Here is a 9,420-nt window from a genome sequence, read left to right as displayed (position 1 = left end):
CTCACAGTCTTGAGTCTTCTAGCAAGCTCAGACAAAGGTCCCTGGCTGTAGTTCTGGCTCTGGATTCTTGAGGCAGCAGTCTATGGTCAGCTCAATTTCATGTCAGTCCCTTACTCTCTGCTATTTCTGTGTCTGTTTCTGTGGTGTGTGTATCTTAATGTGTCTGAGTCTCACACAAGAATCTCTGGCCCTGAAGGACTCACACAATATTCTCTGCCTCTTCTGCTGCAGACACTACTTCTTCCTTCTTGATTATGAGATTCCTCTCTTCTGCCTCTATACAGGCTCAATATAAACTTGGCAGGATGGTAAAATTGGTCAATGCCCACATTAATACTTTACATACCTTATTTGCAAGTTCTCATCCAGTCACGCAACAAAAGTCAAAGACAATGGTCTGGGAAATCCATGTGAACGATAAACCCAGTACACCACATGCATTAAAGTGAGAAAAATAGAATTTTCCTACGATCATGCCTGTTGCAGATGGAATTGTCTCCACCAAAAAGGTATGTTGAAATCCTAACTCCTGCACAATTCATGTAGTTTTTTAGGGGTGCATGGGAAGGAAAAGTAAAAACCCTCAACTGTTTTCTTTGCAGTTAATGAAGTTATAACACAGTAAGGTTGGTCCAGATCTTAATCTCATATGAATGGTGTATTATAAAATAAGTCAGACACAGAAACAATCATATGTGTGGGGGAAGGCAGATGCCATGTACAATCAAGGAATCTATTAACAGCAAAGCAACAAAGGTATCTATAAATAGCAAAGGGATGTCCAGGATTGCCAGCAGCCACCAGGGACTAACAGAGTGGCATGGAATAATTCCTTTTTCACGATCTTCAAAGAAATCAACATGGCCAATACCTGGAAGCTACTACTAGCTTCCATAACTGTGAGGAAATAAATTTCTTTACAGCCACTTTTGATATAGCATTCCTAGGCAACTAAGAGCCACACTCAGCAATCCTTACATTGGAAATAAACTCAATAAATGTTGACCAAGTGTCTTGTGATAATCTCCAAAGAGAATTGGCACATTTTTTTTTCTCTCCTCTGTGTATTGCTCCTTATATAAAGAAGTGGAGACCATATTTTTTTTTCTTCTCTTGAATATGGGGTAGGCTTGTAACCTGTGTTGATCAGTAGAATGTAGTAGAAGGCACACAATGAGAGTATTGGCATCACTCTTTTAAAAAATACTAGTTTATTTACAAAATTTGAATACATTGTTTTTCAGATGAGACTCTTCAAATGTCCCTCACCCCTCAATTGTACAACCCCAAGATTAATCCCCCTTCACATTGTCATCCCTCTGCTCTAGCCACACTCTTAGATCTTCTTACTCATTCTGCAATAATGGTTTTATACAACATTTGTCCTTGTGGGACTGAGTTAGTTCACTGAGCATAATACTTTCCAGTTCATCCCAAATTTGGTAATAATTTAAAAAATCATTATTCCTGTGTGCTGTATAGTATTCCATTGTATGAATGTACCATAAATTCTCAATCCATTCGGTTGTGGTTAGACATCTGGTCTGTTTCCACATTCTTATGATGGTGAATAATGCTACTATGAACATTGGTGTACAAGTCTCCATTTATGCCTCAGTTCTCATTTTCTAAGGGTATATTTCAAGCAGTAGAATAGCTAGGTCACATGGAATTTCTATGTTCAGCTTTTTGAGAGAGCACCAAACTGCCTTCCATAATGGTGCCATTCTACAATTCCATCAACGATGAGTAAGAATTCCTATCTTGCCACATCCTCTCCAACAATTACTACTTGCTGTCATGCTAAACTTTGCCACTGTTACTGGAGTGAGATGGTATCTCATTGTGGTTTTGATTTGCATCTCTCTTGTTGCCAGTGATTTGGAGCATTTCTTCATGTGTCTGTTGGTCATTCGAATATCTTCCTCCGTGAAAATTCCCATTTTGTAATTGGGTAATCAGCATTTTTCTTGTGGAGGCCCAAGAGTATTCTATAGACTTTCATTATGAGACTCTTGGTATTACCAAAGGTTTTTTCCCAGTTGGTGGATTTTCTTTTCACCCAGTTGGAAAAAGTTTTTGATGCACACAGGGATTTAATCTTTAGAAGGTCTCATTCATCAATTTTACCCTCTCTAGATTGTGCATTTCTGGCTGTATTTGGCAGTTTCTTTATACTACAGACTAAGCCTTCTAAACTTGATCCCAGTTTGTCTCTTATGAACTTTATAGTTTTGGGCTTTCCTCCCAGGTCTCTGATCCACTTTGACTTGAGGGACCTGGCAGCTCTCACTCTTGCTTTTGGAAGCCAACTGTCATATTATGAAGAAGCTTTAGCTGAAATGCTGAATGGAGAGACTAGCCAGGTAAAAGAACATCTAAGAGTCCAGACATGTGAATGAAGCCCTCTTGAACCTCTAGTATGGCCCAGTTGGCAGCTGAATGAGAGAACATAGGTGATGTCATGTGAAGCAGACAACTTAATGAGCCAAACAGGCCAAACTGCAGCGCCAATAAAACATTATTTTAAGCCACTGAGTTTGAAATGGTATGTTATATATCTGTAGATAATTAAAATATGAAAGGCCTGGTGACCTATTTCCAAAAATCAGCCAGTGAAAACCCTGTGAATCATGACAGTCTGGTCTGATCATGTTGGTGGTGAGGACCAGGCAGCATTTGGTTCCATAGTGCACGGGGTCACCATGAGTAGGGGCCAGCTTGAAGATCCTGTGATAGACAAATCCTGAGATCAACATAACAAAGGATGCTTTCTGCCCCAAAAAGCTTCATCTAAAGGAAAACTTCACACACATATACAAAAATAACTTTGTTGTTTTTAGGTCCAGGGGGATCTGATTTATAGTAACCCTAGGTTTAACAGAATGAAATTTCCCCCAATTCTAATGCCATCCTCACAATCTCTGCTATGATTAGATGCTTCATGGCAGCCACAACTTCAGCCTATCTCTGTGAAGTTTAAGGCTGTGTGTCACTTTGGCTGCCTATGATTCTCTGATTTGGCAGTTGGAAGGTGGTCATTTCCTTGATGAGGTTTGATGTAATGTAATCATGCCTTTGACAGACTTCGCTGAGTGGCCACTTGGTGAACCCTGAGGGCAGGGTTCATCAGGAGCGAGACCTGCATTGAGTTTATAGGAAGCATAGTGTAATCAGCTGGCTTTTCATTCCATCTCCATTGTGCATCTGGCTCCTCACCTCTTTGATCCCAGCATTCCATGGTTTTGCTTTGTTAGTTTTGCTTCTGTAGAGGGCCTGCTCTAAAACAATATTATTAAGGATTTTCCTCTCTTTTACTATCCCTCTACTTTTTCACATATCCTAGCCTTTTTCAGGGACTGGCCCTTATTGACAACATGCTCAAAGAAGCACTCAGGCTTGACCTTCCCCACCTCCTCTTATTCCGTAGTTTGTATTTTGTACACAGTAGTACGTTGTGAACTTCTGCTAAGTGAAAACATTGCTATACTTCTTGATTTTTAATGATTATGTTGTTATTAGGTGCCTTTGAGGCAACTGCAACTCGGCAACCTTAGGAACAACAGATTCTCACCATTTTTCATATATGTGAGCTTATTGTTACAGTCACTGTGTCAATTCACCTCCCTAAGGGTCATTCTCTTTTGCTGATCATCTAACAACACATCCAAAGTTCATGAGATGAAGCTTTGTCCTAACCACCTCCAAGGAGCACCCTGGTTGAACCTTCCCTAAGACATACTTGTTTGTTCTCTTGGTGGTCCATACAATATTCTTCTTCAGCACTACAACTCAGAGGCATAAATTCTGTCATCCTTATTCATTGTCCAACTTTTAGAAGCACAGGAAGTGATTGAAAAGACCATGGCTTGAATCAGTTGCATCTTAACCTCCCCCCCACCCCAACTTTAACCTTTAAAAGAACATCATTGCTTCTTAGAATTTTGGAGAATTCCTTGACAGAAGTTTTTCCCAATGCAACATGTCTTTTGATCACTTGGCTGCTTGTTCCAAGGTGTTGGCTGTGGATCCAAATAAGATGAAACTGTTGAAAACTTCAATCTTTTGTCCTTCTATTACAATGTTGCCTACTGGGAGGATTTTTGTTTTCTTTATGTTGAACTTCAATCCATATTGAAGGCTGCAATCCTTGACCTTCTGCAGCAAACACTTCAGGTCCTCCTCCATTTCAGCAAGCAGGGTTGTGTCATCTGTGTAACACAGATTGTTGATGAGTCTTCCCCCAATCCTGATGCCACATTCCTCTTCATAAAACCCAGTATCCCAAATGATCTGTTCTGTATATAGATTGAAGAGGTACGGAGACAGGATGCATCCCTAACTCACTTTGAACCATGCAGAGTTTCCTTGCTCTGTTGTGAAGACTGCTTCCAACAATAGGTTTTGTATTTGCACAATCAAGTGTTCTGGGATTCCTATTCTCCTCAAGGTTAGCCACTATTTCCTATGATCCACACAAATAAATACCTTTGCCTACTCAATGAAACAGAGATAGACATTCCTCTTGTACTCTTTGCTTTCTGCCAAGATCCATCTGACATTGACAATATTTTCTCATGCCACAACCTCTTCTAAACCCAGCTTGTATTTCAGGTAGTTGATGTACTTTTGGATAACTTTCAGCAGGATTTTGTATGATATTAGTGATATTGTTTGATAATTGCCACACTCTGTCGGGTTACCTTTTTTGGAGTTGGAATAAAGACATATTTCTTCCAGTCAGGTGGTCAGGTAGTTGTCCTCCAGATTTCTTGACACAACTTGGTGAGCACAACCAAGGCAACATCTGTATGTCTAAATACGTCAATTGTTATTCCATCAATTCCTGGGGCTTTATTTTTTGCCAAGTCATTCAAAGCAGCCTGAACTTTCTCCTTCATCACCATTGTATCTTGTTCATATGTTGTCTCTTAAAATTCTTCTGTGTGAACAATTCTTTTTCGTACCTTGACTCTATATATTCCTTCCATCTTCTTTTAATACTTTCTGGATCATACAATATTCTGTCCATAGCATCCTTTAGTATTGCAACTCATGGCTTGAATTTGTTCGTTCATTCTTTCAGGTTAAGAAATGCCAAATGAGTTCAGCCCTTTTGCTTTCTAACTTCAGCTCCCTGCAGATTTCATTGTAACACTTTTCTTTGTCTTTCTGAGCCGTCCTTTGAAATCTTTTATTGAGCTCCTTAACTTCTTGATTTCTTCCTTTCGTTTTGGCTTCTGGGAGTGCTAGTGCAATATTCTAAATCTCTTTTTACATCTGTTTTGGTCTTTTCTTCTTCCTTCACCTTTTTAATAACCTTTTGTATTCTTCGTGGATAATATTCTTGATACCCTAACACAGCTCATCTGGTTTTAGTTCATCAGTGTTCAAGACCTCAAGCCTATTCCTGAGTTGATTTTTACATTCAGAGGAGGTAACTCAGGATCAAATTTTGATTTCTGTGGAGTTGATTTGACTTTCTTTAGCTTTAACTTTTTTTTTAAATGAGAAAAACTTTAACAGGTATTTAAAACAATAAACAAAGACTATGAAAACATTTCTTGCTGGACACATAAGACAGTACAATAATTTTAAAACAGTTTGACCTTTCTTGGTCAACTTAAACATTCAAATAACATAAAATTCCTTGGATATTTACCCTAAATTTGTGAAACCTATACTCATACACACACACAAATACAGATTATGATAAATCAAGGAACCCAACCACTACGTCTGCATGCCGCATGATATCCTAGAAAAGGTTAAAAATAGGGGCAGAAAACAGGAGAGGAATACAAAAGAGGAAGTGGGAATTTTCTGGATTGATTGGTTCTATTTCTGAAATGTAGTGGTTGATGTATGACTTTGTGCATGCATTTTTAAAACTTAGGCTATACATTTAAAAGGGAGAATTTTACTGTATGTGAATTAAACTTCAAATAATCTTACAAAGGCCAAAGATTAAATTCACATTGCTTTAGAAATGGCTAATGACTTTACTGAAATTTAAAGATTAAATTAAATGTTTCTCAGCACAGGAAACAAAGACTGAACTTAATAATTACTTCTGGCTGAGTACCTATTATTTGCATGACACTATGACAATTGTTTTATATAGATTATTTTTAATCCTTAACAGTCCTGAAAACATAATGTTACCTTCATTTGAAAGATCAAGTAAATTGAACATTTAAGATTGAAAGCTATACTTGTATGTAATCGCCCTAAAAACTTGATTGTCTCAGCAGCGTTTTTAGTTGTTCTAGCAAATCCAATATTTTTTTTAAACAGGGAATAGCACAAACACAGTCCAATATTTTAAATCCAATATTTTAATCGCCATCACATCAATACAAGAATGCTGCTAAACTCTACCAAGTTAAAGACATTCTCTAATAATTTATATAGGATGACTATGACCTCTTCATACAATAAAAGTGATTTGACATAGTCATCTTAAATATATATAGTCCTTGGTCTATTGTCTGATGCATTATTATTTTTATTCATTCCTTGCTGCACATTTTCTTCTGTCTTTCCTCCCCCAATCCACTTTGCAATGCAGATTATTGTCATACATATAATACCTAGTCATATATTTCTTTTGGACCATTCTTTTCCTCTGTTCTCCATCCACTCTTTTTCTATTCTCCCCTTATGTCAATTCTATTTTATAACAGTAGAGTCTGTCACTTTTTCTTTATGTCAATTCTATTTTATAACAGCAGAGTCTGTCACTTTTTCCTTTTTTATTTTTTGAAAAAGCCAAACTATACTACTAAATAGTTGTATGTGAAAATAATGGTGGGAATAGGTCTTGATCACAAAGCTAAACCATAGAAATGTTAGAAAAAGGTTTTCTATATTAAGAATCATTTATGTGTATTTTAGAGGAGATGGTAGTGTGGAAGTCTTAAATACTTTTCCTTTGCCTTATGCACTTAACAGTTTGAATGACTAAATTTGTAATGGGGGGAAAATGAGGAGGAAAACTCAGCACAAGAAGGGACGTGGACAAAGCTTGGTGGTCAGTGATAAGAGGGAGTTAAACAACTTTCACCTACAGATTGCCATCAGGAAAATGTTCTTTCTCTGGTATGAATTTCATTCGCATTGGAGACTTTTCATTGGTTTTCTTTGTAGTCATATATTTTCACCATCTCCTAGAGCAAAAGTATCTCTTTGATGTGGAAAACACCTTTGAAGGAGTAGATGATAATTTTCCACCTTAGTGTCTCAGTGAAGGTTGTTAATTGGTGGCAACTCTGTAGATAATGGAGGAATATCAGCCTTCTTCTGGGATTTAGAGCCATCCTTACTTGGTGAACAGGAAGCTTTTTCTACGTTCTTTTTTTTTTTTTTTCTCTCTCTCCAGTCACCTCGTTAAGAGTTTCCAGGGAAATTGGTATGTTTGGTTGATTAGCCACTTCTGGCATTCTTTCATTCTCCATCACAGGTTCAAATTTGAGAATCACATATTCTTCCTCTTCCTGCTTCATGGAATTATTCTCTTGTGAATTCTCCATTGGGACAAACATGAGGTTGATGAAACTCTTCTTAGTTCTCTCTTTAGCTTTAATTTGAACTTGTGAATGAGTAGTTGACAGTCTGTTCCACAATCAGCACCTGGCCTAGTTTTCACTGCTGTTATTGAACTTCTCCAAAGATTATTTCCACAGATGTAATAGATCTGACCTGTGCATCCCATCAGGTGAAATACTTCTGTATAGCCTGTGTTTATGTTTCTTATAAAAGGTACTTGCAATGAATAGATAATTGATTGTGCAGTATTCTATCATTCTATCCCAAGCCTCATGTCTGTCACCAAGTACATATCTTCCAACTACTGGCCCTTCTTTCTGGTTCCCAAATTTTGCATTCCAGTCACCCACTATTATTAAAGCATCTTGGTTGCATATTCGATTGATTTCTGACTGCAAAAGTTAGGGAAAATCATCCATTTCCTCCTCTTTGGCTCTGTTTGTTTGTGTATAAATTTGAATGATAGTGGTATTAACAGTTCTTTCTTGTATGTGTATGAATATTATCCTGTCACTCACAACATAGTATTTCAAGACAGAACTAGAAACGGCATTTGTAACTATGAAAACAACCTTATATTTTATCACTTTTTCATCTCCAGCATAGTAGATCGTATGTATGACCATCTGATTTAAAATGTGCCATGCCAATCCATCTCATTTCACCAATACCAAGAAAGTCAATATGTATGTGTTCCATTTCTTTCTTTTTTTTTTAATTAATTTTAAAATAAACGTTCACAGATATTTTGGATTTCCATTCATTCATTGCTGCACTTTTCTCCCTGCCCACCACTCCCCATCAGTTTGCTCCTCTCTTTGAAAAGAAAAAGAAAAATCAAATTCCTTCATTGGTATATAATTCTCCTATCCCTTCCCCACCCCCCACCACACCAAGTACACTTCTCTATGCAACCTTAATTCTGGACTCCTGTGCTAACCATAATACTCAATCATATATCACCTCTAATCTGTTCTTTCCCTCATCTGTTTCAATACAGTATACATAATTTATCCAGTTTTTTCTCAGTCTTACCCCAACCCTGATGTCAGACCCATCTACAACAGTGGCACCATGCAGTATTTGTCCCTTTGTGACTGAGATATTTCACTCAGCATAATGTCCTCCAGGATCACCCATTTTGAATAATATTGCATGACATGTCATTCCTAAATACTTTTTCCCAGTCTGTGGCTTCCCTTTTTACCCTATTGGAGAAGTTTTTAGATGTGCATAGGGATTTGATTCTTAGAAGGTCCCATTTATCTTCTCCCAGTTGTAGATTTTTCAGGATACTTGGAACACTTTTTATGTTGTGGATTAGGACTACTAAAGTTCTTCCAAGCTTTTCTTTGTTGTTGTTGTTGTTATGTGCCGTCGAGTCGCCTGCGACTAATGAAGTTTATAGTTCTTGGTTTTAGTCCTAGGTCCATGATCCACCTTGAGTTGGTTTTTGTATATGGAGTAAGGTGTGGATCTTGCTTGAGTCTTCTGCAGACAGTTTTCCAATTTTGCCAGCACTATTTGTTAAAAAGGCTGTCGTTTCCCCACTTAACTGATTTCATCTCCTTGTCAAAAATCAGTTGACCATAGGTAGCTGGGCTGATTTCTGGGTTCTCAATTCTATTCCATTGATCTATATGTCTGTCATTGTACCAGTACCATGCTGTCTTAACCACCAGGGCAATGTAGTAGGATTTGAAATCAGGGAGAGAGATGCCTCCTACCTTTTTTCTAGTTTTAAGGAGTGCTTTGCTTATTTGGGGTTTCTTTCCATTACATATGAAGCTGGAGATTACCTTTTCCATCTCCTTGAAGAATGGGATTAGTATTTGTATTGGAATTGCATTGAATGTGTAAATTGCCTTTGGT

At 37.6% G+C, this 9,420-nt stretch overlaps 1 pseudogene; it reads left to right on the top strand.

Annotated features, from left to right (window-relative positions):
- The first annotated feature begins 473 nt into the window (after positions 1-473).
- The window catches only part of LOC102869420, a 47,007-nt pseudogene continuing 38,060 nt past the window's right edge, over positions 474-9,420 (top strand).

The sequence above is a fragment of the Elephantulus edwardii genome, unplaced genomic scaffold (assembly GCF_000299155.1).
Source record: "Elephantulus edwardii isolate Elephantulus edwardi_28Jun2011 unplaced genomic scaffold, EleEdw1.0 scaffold00044, whole genome shotgun sequence".
In the NCBI taxonomy this organism is placed as follows: domain Eukaryota; kingdom Metazoa; phylum Chordata; class Mammalia; order Macroscelidea; family Macroscelididae; genus Elephantulus; species Elephantulus edwardii.
This window is presented reverse-complemented; position numbering and strand designations above follow the sequence as displayed.